Raw genomic sequence first — 15,288 nt, forward strand, 5'->3', positions numbered from 1 at the left:
TTACAAATCAGTACTTCACCTGCCAACTGCCACTAATTTTTTTTTGTTTCAAAAGTTTCATTTAATAATAGTCGTTTCCATTTTGCTAACTTGTTTGTTTTTGTTTCTTTGTTTTTGTTTTTGTTTTTTTGCTGTTAATTTTATCATATCGTGTGTTAGACTCTTTTTTTTTTGGTAATGCGTTTAACTTTTGAGCACAATAGTGACGTAATTAGAACATTTAGGTCAATATTTGAGAGCAACCTATGCTGCTAAAAGGTATAATATATTATTTTATAAATAAACATATCTGCATGATTGTTGGGTAAACACACACTTGTGCACGAATATTAAATAAAAGAGATGACAAAGTGTTAGAGAGATTTCATTTTTTATTTAAAATCCAAATATACTGAAACAGTTTTTGGTTCTTGTGTTTTATCTGATGAAGTATGGCTCAAAATTAAGGTGAGCAGTACACTGTGCTTAATGATGTAACCCTCGCTTCTAGGCGAGAAATTTATCATGAGTCATATTAAATGATTTTTGGAAAAGGCTAGACTTATCCCATTACTGAAATTCTTTTCAAAAGCAGATTTATAAATGGCAATACAATATTGCTATAAGGACGTTTAACAGACAACCGACCATATCTCCAAACGTGAACTATGGAATCAGGCGATAAAATGGGAAAAAACGAACATCATTTATTGATTACATTTCTAATTTTTAAGGATAATGTACAGATTAACTTTTTGCATCCGTCATACTACTTTCAAGGAAATCTGAAAATAATATGAAATATACATGTATATATGTTATTTCAGCAGCAGCCGGAAAATATAAATTGTTGAGTGATTGGGAAATATTCAATTATAATTTTTGTTAATGATTTTGGGATTTCTTAAAATCATAATAAACCTACGGTTCGCTAATTAAATGGTAAGTGCTTTCAACATGTACAACAAAGCCTGTCTGAATTGAACCCTGAATATACCAGTTTCCTGTCTAAACCATAATCGTTGAAATTCCTTTCATTTCAAATATTATACGCTCATACAGGGATTCGGTTAAGTCAGGGTTCACTTTATTTAGAAAGAAATTGAATAAAATATCATATAAACTTTATAAACTTGTAAAACAATTGTCTTGCTTTAGAGACGTCCGACAATTACAATATGAACTATCGAACACGTACAAGAGAAATATTCTTATTCAAGAATAATTAAGCGGAAAGCCTTAACACACTTCTACTTCAATAAGGTTCCTATTTTAAAAGATCTCCAAAACATTTTTCATGAAAAGTACATATACCTATTGAGAGTTGAAACGGTTTTTTGATACGATTTAACTTATTGGTAACATTAGAATGCAAAACATACAAAAGGTGTCATGATCTAATTTAACCAGTTGATATATCGACATAAACAAAGATAAATTAATTCATTAAATGTTAAGTAGATGAAACGAGAATTAGTTTAATACTTACAATCGTTCTATACGGATTTCTGTCCTCCAGATTTTCCACAGCTTCCACATTTACTAGCTGCATTTGAATTATGGTGTTTACAACTCTTGTTTTTGCATTGGATTGCTCCGCATTTGTCACATTTGAAGGCAACACCACCACCTTTGCAACCTGGACAGGCCATTTTAATATCTAAAACATTAAGCAGTTTTATTATTAAAAATGCAATTTGTTTTCATCTCACGACTTTAACTATTCACAAATGCTTCGAAGTTTTCAAAAACGAAAAAAAAATTGAAGGTAGTTAGATTTTCGAAATGATTAAAACAAATTGCATTTTTTTTTCAAACTGAATTAAATGTAATATTCAAATATTAGTTTCTTCACAGCGATTTTATTTTTTTTTGTACTTCATGTATTTAAAACTAAAATTACTTACTTAAATTTGTCGGTCAAACGCATGATTTAAAGAACTGACAGAACAGTATTTATGCTAATTTTGCACACGGCATCACGATTTCGTTGACTACTTTTTGTTTACAACTACCATTTCTGTCCGTAACCCTGAGGAACCCATTGTAAACATATTATATGTAGTTTAACAAATCAGTGTTCACAAAATGAATAGAAATCATTGATCAGCATAAGTTACGTTATGTTAACGCAAAACATATAATTAAACTTTTGCCAATTCTCTTTCTTTGATTTGTGAAAGTGGATTTATTTAAAATAAAATTCCGTGCCAAATATCAACTTAATTGTTGATTTTATAAAATGCAATTTTCGAAGTCTTACTCTCCACGGAAACCTTTAAGAACGATTTTACAAATTTAAGCGTCGAATAGTCGGACGACTTTTTCTTATTTTACGTATCACAACAAATTTTAATTATAGACACTGCAATATTTTAGGAAGAGTAATCAAGGGAACCAAGGTTAACGAACCAAGCGGTAATCAAAAGAATGTAATCCAGGGACAAAGACCAGACATGGAAAACAGACATACACAACAAAGAACATAAAGTAACTAAAATCATACATACAAAGTAACAAAAGTAAATGAGCAACTCGGACTCCACTAAAAACTGGGAGCATGGACCAGGTGCACCGGTAGGGTAAGCGTCCTCTGCTTTTCTAGAAACACCCGCCGAGTTGCTCATAAAAATTCAAGTCCGGGGTAGACAAACGAGGAAAGGAAAACTATGACCCATTGAATAAATCAGTTTTCATGGTGCTAATGGATACACCATAACGATCCACGAGTTCATGATGACAACCATAAAACTTCTGTAGTGATGACTTCAATCTTGTAGCAACATAACCCTGTTCCAGAAGCCTATTTGTTAGAGTTCTAGCGCGATACGAAAAGTCTGCGTAGTTTCGGCAAGCTCTGGCATAACGTATGAGTTGTGATATGAACACTCCATACACAGGAGCCGAAGGGATGTTGCCACAGATGATGAAAGGAAAGTTGACAATTCTGAATGAAAAGTCATCACGTTTGTCGTAAAGTTTGGTCAATAGTTTTCCTTTACCATCGATTTCTGAGTGTAGGGTAAGATATGAGGCTGACTTCACAGTGTCTGTAGTATCCTTTATCTCAAACTCGTCATTTTCTTCTTGTACGTACATTGATCGAATGGGTGTTTTTTGCTCCCCACCATGTTATTATCTTGTAAGCACAACTCCTCCAAAATCGCTTAAAGCCGATGAAATTTTGTAGAGCTGGGCATCAAATGTAGATGTGGATGACTGATCATAATCAATGCAATATGACTTCAAAGTCTCTTTGTAAGCATTTCTAGTAACATTAGGTAATACTATTAAAAAAAACCCAATAATTTCGAATATTTTCCGACAAAAAAAGTTAGTATTGAACTTACCCTGTCCGTCCACATATCCAGGGTATATATGTAGTAAGCACTACACCGAAAGGGCTTAATAGAATTCTAGATATTAAAGAACGGTTTGTATTTCTTTATTGTTGGATATAAATGAATATTATATCACGCTTTCAAACAGCAGCGAATCCATCTCAAGGTTTTATATTCCAAATCGGTAGCAAAAGTCAGGATGGTAAGTAATAATTATGTAGATATTCACGAAGAAAATTGTTCGGAAGATTTCATCCAACTTCAGGCTCATGTAAGCACATAATCTTCTTAACCGTGCGTTAGTTTTCGGGTGATTGATTAATTGTTGGTGTTAAACGCCTAATATTTGTTTGTTTGTTTGTTTGGGTTTAATGCTCAAGCAGCAATATTTCAGCTATATTCAGGCGATGAACATGAAGTGGATGATAAAATGAACATGAAATGATGATGAAATGAAAAATGGGATGGGACACAAGGATAATGGGGTCGACAAATTTTGATTGCCAGTGGAAATAGGGGGAGGTAGGTAGGTCGGGCAATTTAGCCTCCTGTGGCGGAGCCCTATGGTTCATACTCCGGGAGAATACCACAGTAGAGTTTTTTAACGTGCGAGGAACGTGGCATCTTTCCCCACACGGTGCACCACTATGGTTTGCGGTCAGGTTTTCCGTATTATAGCCTGATAACCCCAGCAAGTTATCAGGGGTACCCCATTCCACCACCTTAGACACAAAACCCAGTTGCTCAGTGGGCAGAGCGCCCTAGCCCCGGCTAAGGTTCTAAGCACTATTTAGTCGCCTTTTACGACAAGCTCAGCGCTGCTGCAGGCCTATTCTTTTGACACCCGGACCTGCACGGGTCTAAACGCCTAAAAAGCAATATTTCAGCAATATCTTGGCGATGAACATGAAATGGATGATCAAACGAACATGAAATAATGAAAAAAAACAAAGGATGGCACACCAAGATAATAGGGTCGACGAATTTCGATTGCCACTGGAAATTTGGACAGGTTGGTAAAGTCGGGCAGTTTAGCCTCTGGTGGCGAAGCCAAGGCTCCTTCTCCTGTCGAATACCACAGCAAAGTTATTTAAGGTGCGAGGAACGTGGCAATTTTTCCCAACACGGTGCACTACTACGGTTTGCGGATAGGTTTTCCGTATTATGGTATGTAGCATACCAGGGTTACCCCATTCCACCACTAGGGCACACAACCCAGTTATTCTGTAGGCAAAGTGCCTAGCCCCCGGTCAGGGTTCTGAGTGCTATTATATCGACTTTTACGATTAAGATTAGCGCTGCTGTGGGTCTATTCTTTTGAAACCCGTTTTGTTACGTGAATTAATAACGATGATGATAGCGGAAGATATTTATTGCCCACAAAGCAATCATTTTCGTTCATATATTAAAAATATCAAGTACATTTGCTTCTAACCCGTATTTGACCTTAACCTAATGAAGACTTGGCCAGATGAAATAAGAGACATCCATGTAAAAATTGGAACAACATAAAAGTTTACATATGGTGGATATAACTTTTTAATTAAACATACATTGTGACATTACCAATATCTCGCTTTACTGTTTTTTTTTATGATTCATATAGGTCTATCACAGCTCATTTTGTTTTGTCGATTATGTTATCATTGTCTTCATAACAACTACAAAATCCTTTTATACAAGTAACTTAAAAAATAAATGTGCCTAATTAAATCCTAGCATATTGGTCTGCACTGAATTGAAACCATGGTTTTCAATATCAAAGACAAAGGCATACTGAAAAAAAGTTTTCCCAATAACAACTTTAGAAAAGAGTGGAATATAAAAAAAAAACATATTTTAAAACATTTAAGTATTATTTTTCATTCGTATAACAGCAAATAACTGTATACTCCTACGGTGAGTATTTGCTTCTTTTGTAATTAAGCTACATTTTCTTCTGTTTTGACTATATCAAGAGACTACGCACATCGACTAAACGAAAAGTATTGTCGAAGTTAATTGGAATATAAATTATTTGGGAACTGTAATTTTGGATAGGAAAGATATAACATTGCAGCCTATGTTTTAAATATCGATGTCTAAAAAAACTGCTTATTCTAAACTATACTTGTATTGAAATAAACCGTTTTGTATATCTTGATGTAATAACTTGTTGATTAAATGGAACGCAAAATGCATCCAATTTTATGTTTTGGAAGTTCTGAAATGAGGTGTTTACCTTTATTACTCTGAATAAAATGAAAATTTTATTTTAACACGGTTTCCACTGAATTGTAACTATACCATTGTTTGTGACCGTAATATAAACACATGGTGTGAATAAGCGGGCAATATTATTTAAAATGTTAGCCCTTGATCCATAATAAATATCTTACAGGGAAGCAAATACAGACGCATAAAATTTGACACAAATTGAATCTGACGGATGGGAAAAGTGTTTTCCACGAAACTAATTCGAGGCAAGTGTAACATGTAAGAGGACAAAGTTGAATATATAAATAATTAAGCTTTATAAACTTACAGTTTTACATTAACTAGGATTTATTATTTGTTTTTAAAATGTAACAAACCTACAAGATGTGAGCTATAAACAGCTTAACATTTTGTTTTTGTTAAAGATATGAAACTAGTAAAGATCCTTATAATATGTGTAACTTCCTGTCGGACTGTCTGAAATCGGACTTCATATACTTCTAAGATCAAAAGTTAAATTTGTATTGATTACCAGTATTAATTCCACCATATGTAAAAAGACTGCAATTTGATTGGTTAAGAGCCAAGGTATTTTTCACGAATTTCTCCAGTGTTTCAAGTACCGGGGTATTTGTTAACGGAGCTTAGTGAATCCCCCGCGCTAAAAATAGCGTGCTTCCGAACGCCTCTAGGCTTTTCATCTGTCGAACGAAAACTACACAAACGGTTAAGATGGTCGACGAGGCAGACGACCGTCAACGCTGTTTGCTCATGCTACAGAGGAAGAAATAGATGATTAATTGACGAACATTCATTCTAAAAACACTACGAAATCAACTTAATTCGCTATGAATCTGCTCCGAGATTATTGTTTATCAAAACAGCGTGATTTAGAATTCGAAACTCTATCGAAATCAAAGAAAAAGAATAAATGATATTCGGTGGAATTAAACAAATATATCATGCCTGCAAGGACTCTTCGTCCTCTATGAAATAGCAACATCAATTTTCTTGTAATTTAAGCCCTGGTCTTAAAGTCGCAGGGTATTAAGAATTACTGATGATCGTGAAAACGTACGTTTGTCCCTTTGATTGCACTTTTCTTGATATGCTTGTAAAGGAAATTTAATATTTTGTTAGTAGGTTCGTTGATTAATGGTAACACGTAAACGATGTACTGAGACTTAGCAAATAGGTAATAAACATTGTTACCGTACATTTTTCAGTTAACACTGGTTATTTTAGTAAGTGTAGTTTCCTCGGTCGAATGACAAATCTTCCTTATAATATATGTAGCGATTATGATCCACGCCAAACAATGTAGACGCGCTTCTCCCCTTGTCTGGTTTGGTCGACATTCTTTGTTGTGTTATAAGAAGTTCAGAATATTCGCTGCTCAGCTTTAAAATAACAATCGGTTTAAATTTCTTGTATAGATTTGTAGACAATTGTCTTGAGAACAAAATACCAAATAAAATTGTTGGGTAAATGATTTTGTTTCAACTATGAAAAAAATGACAATGATTTGAATATATTTTGTTGTTAAGTTACTTCTCTCAAATGGAATAATATTATATCTTCTCTACTAATGTTCATGCTATCAAAGCTTTATGACGTTATACACAAAGATTTGGAGACTTTAAACTTCAAATTTTAATTTCATTGATTAAAGAAATCATGGAAAGATCGTTTAACATTTCAACTCGGTAAATTACAAGATTTGTCCTTTGTTAGTTAAATGGTAGTAATTTATGTACGTTAAAGCTCATGCTGAAAACACCATTATTTAACTACCCCAATCTGAGAATTTATATACTAGTAATCCATTCGTATGAGAGGCTGAAAATCAATTGTGTCGATATTTAACAAAAGTATTTACTGATGTTGACAAATGGTGAACGGAGGCAAAAAAAAACTGCAAACAATGAAGCTCCTTGTTTAGTACGATACGCACAATTCTTGTTGATTCCTTTCATTGTGGTAGGTTTTGAAGCAAATCCAATTTATAACTACTATGAACAGCATAAATAGACTTCGGCGAGTGTTTCTACGAAAGCAGAGGACGCTTAACCAATCGGTTCACCTGGTCCATTTTTTGTGAAGCCCGAGTTGCTTATTTAATTTTGTTACTTTGTATGTATTATTTTAGTTACTTTATATTCTTTGTTGTGTTTGTCTGTTTTCCATGTCTGGTCTTTGCCCCTGGATTACATTCTTTTGAGTTCCGCTAGAATCTTGGTTCTCCTGATTACTCTTTGACCTGAACACGTCTTCTCTTTTCTAATATAGTGGCTTCACTTCTTGTAATTCGATAATAAGAAGTTGAAGGAAATTACCTAGAATAATGATACCGTAAATGTGAACTTGAGGCTGAAAGCAAAGAGCTTAAGGGTAATGGGATTAGTCATGTGACACTGAAGGTTTCCCAAGTGTATTTTTTTTTGTAACAAACCATATAAAATATGAATAAGAATAAGGTGACCATCGGGTTTCAACAAGACACGTGCGTTTTCAAAGGAACTGCAACTGTTTAAAAGTTTTTTTTATATTAACAAAATTTCCATCCCAGCACTGAAAATTCATTATACTCTTAGCAATGATTCTTATATCCCTAGATGAAATATCAATCTTAATATTTAAAACTGAAATAGAATCGTCTATGTAAATCGAACAAGATAATCACTTGTGTCAGAAACCTGCCTAAGTCATGAAATTACTTTTTTATCATATGTTAAGTAAGATGAATGACAAAATGGGACTCCACTTGAAATTAGCCATGTGGCTTTCATGGGTTATCCCAATTGGCTGTTAACAAATTTATATAGATATTTATATTTAAGAATTTCAGTTCAGACTCGATCTAGACCAAATGTCTATTAGACAGTTTGTTTATATTTTGACCACATTTCTCTCAGGAAGGAAGCATTAGTTTTTCGTTAGGCTTTGCCTACAGATTTGTTGTTCTTTGTTTACTGTTCATTAAGTTGGCGTTCAAAAAACTGAAGATACCCATAGGACGCGGCGTAATTTCAACGTCAACATTTACAACAGATATAAAAGTGAAAACGTGTAGACATTTTACAGCATACAGTAATGACATAAGTCAAGCAAATCATATGAATCCTGAATAAGTAGTTGGGACCTCTTGTATTTAAGTACTTCTCCGTCTAAGAAGCAGGCAACATGTGTATAAATTGTGGCAGATGAAGGAAAAACCGTAGATTAACCAAATATTTATACCCGATAACCTCCAGAAATAACCATCAAAGTATTGGTAAAATTTGCCTTTTTATGATAATGATAGGTCAAATTTAGTTGAAATGCACTATGGAAAAATAGCGCACTTTTTCCTTATATAAGCAGTCAAAAATATCTACGTCATAGATGCTTCAGAATAAACTTATATAGCTTTTTGGTTGTTTTCAAGATGTACTGAATATATTTTAGACAAAAATGACTAAATTTGGGAAAATGATGTGCCACCCATTGCCTGATTCTTCCACAAAATGGTACTTAAATATTATCACCATGTCACATTCGTATTGAAGGGACTGATAGCGCATACAAAATTTTACAAAATTAGCTTGTTTTTGTTAAAAAAAATATCCTTGCTTGATGGTTTGCTTCACTCTAAACTATGATTCGTCTTCTTTGTATTTATTTTATCTCTAGACAATATTAGTTCTCATATTACTACAATGATAAATAAACAGCTTATATACAGATTTAATTGGCAGTGGTTAGCATGTTTTGAATTTTTATGTTCGAAACTCCTTAAAATATTATTTAAAAACATCGATTAACAAATTTGACCGAATTATTGACACGTTATCAACAGGGAACATTTGTTTTGGTCGTTACTAAACCATGTTCGTGTTAACCTCGTCCATAAAAAAGTACTAGCTTAGTTACTAGTAATAACATCATATATTTTGTTACATTTCATCTGAGTGTTAAGTTCATTGCCCAAAACTATAATAAAGATGAGCAAAAACGAACATGGAAGTGATTTGTATAATATTATTTCTCCCATTTTAAATATTATTTTTTTCTTATATGCGTATCAAAAATTGATATTTTGGACATTGTTGACTATATACATTGAATAACACCTTTCAAGTTTTCAAGGCCGTCCGATAATCATTACTTTAAATACCCTATATGAATAAAGTAAAAAAAAACGTTGAATAATAGAAGTGACAAAATTGTTTAAAGTCCCAACAAGCGTAAACGAATTTAACATGAAAGCAACATATGACACCATTTTACTATTTCGGTCAAGGAAAAAAGTCGTATAACCACCATGTAAAGGAATTTTTCAAATAACTGGGACAGAAGGTTCCTTAATTCTCTACCCGAACAAAAACACCTACATATTCTCGAATGAAAAAAATGATAACCATCAGTTCTCCGGAAATGTTAGGAAGTTGATAAGATTTCTGAATTCATTGTAAATGCATTTTTTTAGTGTTTGTCATTACCATTTCTAGTCCATCAAATCGTTTCTCTTTTGAATATGTCTTTTCGATAGTGGTTTATTTGTTGGGGTTTAACGCCCGAGCACTATGGTTTGCGGTCAGGATTTCCGTATTATAGCCTGACAACCCCAGCATGTAACACGCCAGGGGTACCCCATTCCATCACCTGGGGCACACAACCCAGTTGCTCTGTGGACAGAGCGCCCTAGCCCCCGGTTAAGGTTCTGAGCACTATTTAGTCGTCTTTTACGACAAACTTAGCGCTGCTGCAGGCCTATTCTTTTGACACCCGGACCTGCACGGGTCTCGATAGTGGTAGTCAATTTGTTTCCATTCAAATGTGTTGTACTCATAATTATTACAATGAATATTTGGTAAATGTTTCGTATTTCCAATCGATTGATTGTTGGGGTTTAACGCCAGAGCAGCAATATGTCAGCTATTTCAGCTATATTCAGGCCATCGAATTTTCGAAGAGCATCACTGGATATTACATGTTTTATAAGTTCCCCATACAAATTTTGCATTTTCAAATTAATTATGTTTTTCGACAATGAACTATGGTGTTTAAAAATACATTTTCTAGCCTACTAAAAATAATGGGAACAAATTGATTAGTTAAAGTACAGAATGGTCATAAAAGGCATGTGCCACTTTTTGTGACTAGATCCCAATGAGTACTTGATAAATTGGTACGCTGATACATTGAGTAAGAAAAAAAATCTAATAGTGATATATTTTATTCAAAATTATCATGTAAAGTCATGTTTCAAGCAATGTTTATTGCTGAGAAACTTGATCGGATCCAATCAGAGCTCTCGATATAATTTCCACCTTTTTTTTCTACATTTCACATAGACGGTATCTCCTTTCCTCATCTTTAATGGTGTTGCTGTTGTTGCCTGGTTTCACAGTCTTATGAAACCTGACGTGGCAGAATCCGACATACCTATGTCTTTAATAGAGCCAATGTGGACTAGGCTGACGATGACAAACGACTTTAAATACATCCCGGTTGCAACATGGAACAGGTACAGACCGTCAGACGGAGCCGTCAATCGACCATTGTGTCTGTTATATCCGTTTCCAGGATTCAGCGATACGGCCTCATATTTAATGATTTTATCAGTCTTTGGTTGTACATTACGCGATAGATAAGCGAAAAAAGCAACTGTGTCTTGATTCTGTTTAAGACCTACAAAATATAAAGTATTATATATTTACAGACTTATTTACATTGATTTTGGCATAGAGCCTAAATACCACATATAATACATTGAACCATTCTACAAAACCTTTTAGCAATACAGATATTTCAAAGTACACTTTCTATTTAAAATCCGATACATTACCTATATTTTACACGATTTTGATGCAAGAAGCTCTACTATTTAGTGGCTCAAAGACCTGATTTCAGATATATGGTCCTTTTAAAATAAAGTATTAATAACTTTCAAAATCTTGTTTTTATTTAGTATACATGTAATGTGCCTTAAGGCTTTTGCTTTCAAGTACAACCGTTGCAAAATTTTGTCTCATCTTCTTAGTGTTTTTGCAATTTTCCAATTGCAAATTCTTTTATTTCTTTCCGTGGCAACATTGAGTCTAAAGGACTTGGAAGCTTTCTTCCCTTCCAAACACGTAAACAGTTGGACCATGAAAACTGCAAAATCCATATGGCGCTGCTATTCTTAGCAATGATGTTGGACAGCATGGCATAAAGGAGAATCACGGAATAAACCAAAGGTACATTTTGATTTGCAACATTTTTTTTTGGATTAGGCATAACTTTAGACGAGAATGATGAGCTATTTATACTTCTTTGCTACTTATGTTTTCAAATAGTATCATTTTACGCACAGTGGGTGCAAATTTTACAATATATATCATTGTTTTTTCTAGTTCATTTTTCTACGATATAAATAAGATCTTCAAAAAAAAAAAAAATAAATAAATAAAGATTAAAAAAAATAATCTCCTTATCCAAGGACAACGTTAACTTAGAAACAAATGGTAGGACAACAGAACCAAAGTTCGTGTAATCTGGGAGAAAAATGAAAAAAATAACGGAAAGGAACGACGTTTTTAAAGTAATGATAATCTTAATCAGTTTACCTTTCAGACCACCGAAGCACGAAGTCAAACCTTCAATATTCAAAATTAATCTGATTACAAGCTAATATTATCATGACAACACCAGCATGTAACACACCAGGGACACCCAACCCAGTTGCTCTGTGGGCAGAGCGCCCTTGCCCCCGGCTAGGATTCTGAGCACTATTTAGTCGGCTTTTACGACAAGCTTAGCGCTGCTGCAGGTCTATTCCTTCGACACCCGAACCTCCACGGGGCTTGAAATACTTCAAATATTCATTACATGGGCTCATTTGAAGACTACGATACTACATATTCTGTGTATTTGTGCAATTGCACTTGTTTCTTCATTTTATCAGTTCCCTGCAATTTAAAAAAAAACATTTTCCGTATTTTCAACAGTACAGTATAGTTACCAAAAGTTTTGTTTGCAATTGTAAAAGTAAATACTATCCCTTGTATTTTTAATGGTTTTGGAATCTTGGTAGCAGCGGTCTTGCATATTTGTTTGCATTTCCTGAAAAATTTTACCTGATGGTATGCAATCAATGAAGGAAGGACTTGCTCAAGTTGTACTGATTTTAGATATTTTTTTTCTATGTGGAATTAGTGGATTAATAGGTTTTACATTTTTCCATAATTCACTTTTTTCTCCTCTTTCAATGGAATATAGAGTGAATAGATATGGTGAATATGTCAAAGAGACAACAACCCTTAACTGATGAGAAGAATCATCTCAAAACCACCCATAGGTCTTTAATGAACGACGAAGAAAACCTCAAATCACTGGGCAGTCTGTAGCTGGCCCCAAAACGTTTGTTTGTTGGGGTTTAACGTCCGAGCAGCAATATATCAGCTATATTCAGACGATGAACACGAAATTGATGATAAATTGAACATGAAATGCTGAAATGAAAAAGGGATGGGACACAAGGACAATGGGGTCGACAGATTTTGATTGCCACTGGAAATAGGGAGAGGTGGGTAGGGTCGGGCAATTTAGCCTCCTGTGGCGGAGCCCTATGGTTCCTACTCCGGGAGAATACCACAGTAGGGTTCTTTAACGTGCGAGGAACGTGGCATCTTTCCCCACACGGTGCACCACTATGGTTTGCGGTCAGGTTTTCCGTATTATAGCCTGACAACCCCAGCATGTAACACGCCAGGGGTACCCCATTCCACCACCTTAGGCACACATCCCAGTTGCTCAGTGGGCAGAGCACCCTAGCCCACGGCTAGGGTTCTGAGCACTATTTAGTCGCCTTTTACGACAAGCTTAGCGCTGCTGCAGGCCTATTCTTTTAACACCCGGACCTGCACGTGGCCCCAAAACGACACTCTACACAGGTTCAGAAAAACATTTATATACCCCAGCAAAATAAAATAAAAGAAAGTGAAAACGAAAAAAGATAAACAGAGGCCAGAAACTGCTGACTTAGGACAGGCGCAAAAATGCGGCGGGGTTAGAGTACTCTGGCGAGATAACAACCCATCCTCTTAAATCTGGCCACTGTGGAAATTATTTAACACAATTAAACATACCTAAAAATCAGTCAAAAAAAGTATGAATCCCTAGTTAAAACATAAAAAAGAAACTGATAATACGTTTCACAAATGCACAAACAATGGACTACTAGCAGTTAACTGACATGCATCCAGACCAGTTTTAACCTAAAAAAAGTTATGCCAAATATAGTGTTTGATTCGCTCAATGAAAATACCAAAAAATGCTATCTTTAATGATTTCACAACAATATCATAAATATATCCCTTACGAAATAGCCTTTCCAAGATTTATTCTTCTAAGGTAAGTATTGCGCATTCTGTGCTTTGTGAAGAATATTGTCATAAAATGAAGGAGGGAAAATACCCGCACACATTAATCGTTTACAAGAACATCTGTATTTGAGAATGAGTTCTATTTATCGGTTGAGAAATTTTGAATTATTTTACGAGCTTGTGATATCGAAAACCTTGATGTAGTAATTTCTCGAATATATAAAGATTTCTTTCGTTAAAATCCGAAATATTATTACATAAAAACTAGCTAATCGAACCAATTGTGTTATGTAAATACCATATGATGTTAGTAAGGGCGCGTCGCCATTTAAAAATAGACGGTTAACAATTAGAAATGAAAAACTCTTCCTTTAAAGTAAAGTTTAATCTTAAGTTTACTATTATTGATATGATTACTAAGATTCAGAAACGGACATTCTTTATTATTTATAGTAGTTATATTCAAAGAATGTTGATTGTAGGAACCCACCCTTAACTTTTTTTCATTATGTGAGCTATAGTTTTTTTGATTGATTGATTGATTGTTGTTTTTAATGCCGTTTCAGCGACCAGGGCCATATCACAAGAACATTTAATGTAAGGAAAATATTAAAAGCAAGATCAAAGTCTCTTCATAAAATTATGAAATTAAAACAAACAGCTATTTACATATAAAAAGGTACATAAAAGGTTAACCTAAGACATAAAATACATATAGAAACATAACTTCGATAAAACATTTAAAATATTGAAAAATCAAGGAAGGCATCAAATTTAGATTTTATTAAATAAACCGATGTCCCGCAAGAAAAGAACATGTTTCATAGAGAAAGGGCAATCACATGAGATACACTCAGGTCGAGGATCGCCAACAAGCAAATGGCCATGTGTAGATCTAGAATGTCCAATGCGACATCAAGTCATGACCACTTGATCTTTGCGATTGCCCTATTCGGATTGAGATCCGGTTTTATGGAATGGAGTTTGTTGTGTTCAAGACCGTCCCATCGGTCCTGCCACATCTTCAAAATATATTTTCTTATTAAAGGTCTAAAATCGGTGTATGGCAAACTAACGTCCTTTATTATTTCATTTAATGCCTTTTTGGCAACCCTGTCTACAACTGAATTCCCCTGAATACCAACATGACTGGGTACCCAGAGAAAAAAAAATATCTTTATCAAATTCTCTCAGTCGATGAATAAAATACAAAATTTGTGAAAAAAGAGTGTTTTTCAGTTTGTGACTCTTAATTGCCAAAAGACTTCTCAACGAGTCAGAACAAATAATAAACTGTGAATGATTAGACTGAGTAATCAATTTAAGTGCTAACAAGATGGCTCGAGGTTCAGCTGTGAATATGGAAGCGTTTGATGGCAACCGTTCAGTTGCAGTTCTGTCACCATGGGCAGCAGCACGTG

General features: G+C 34.4%; 1 long non-coding RNA gene across 1 annotated transcript; it reads right to left on the minus strand.

Annotated features, from left to right (window-relative positions):
- Positions 1 to 666: 666 nt before the first annotated feature.
- LOC148625025 (uncharacterized) lies at positions 667 to 2,027 on the minus strand. Its single transcript, XR_015919834.1, has 3 exons — positions 1,887 to 2,027; positions 1,469 to 1,639; positions 667 to 764 (listed from the first exon to the last, which is right to left on the minus strand). It is a non-coding gene; the product is annotated as an uncharacterized LOC148625025 (long non-coding RNA).
- Positions 2,028 to 15,288: the final 13,261 nt, after the last annotated feature.

Source organism: Perna viridis, chromosome 2 (assembly GCF_037379345.1).
Source record: "Perna viridis isolate PV_CMFRI_1.1 ecotype Kerala chromosome 2, ASM3737934v1, whole genome shotgun sequence".
NCBI classification, from domain to species: Eukaryota; Metazoa; Mollusca; class Bivalvia; order Mytilida; family Mytilidae; genus Perna; species Perna viridis.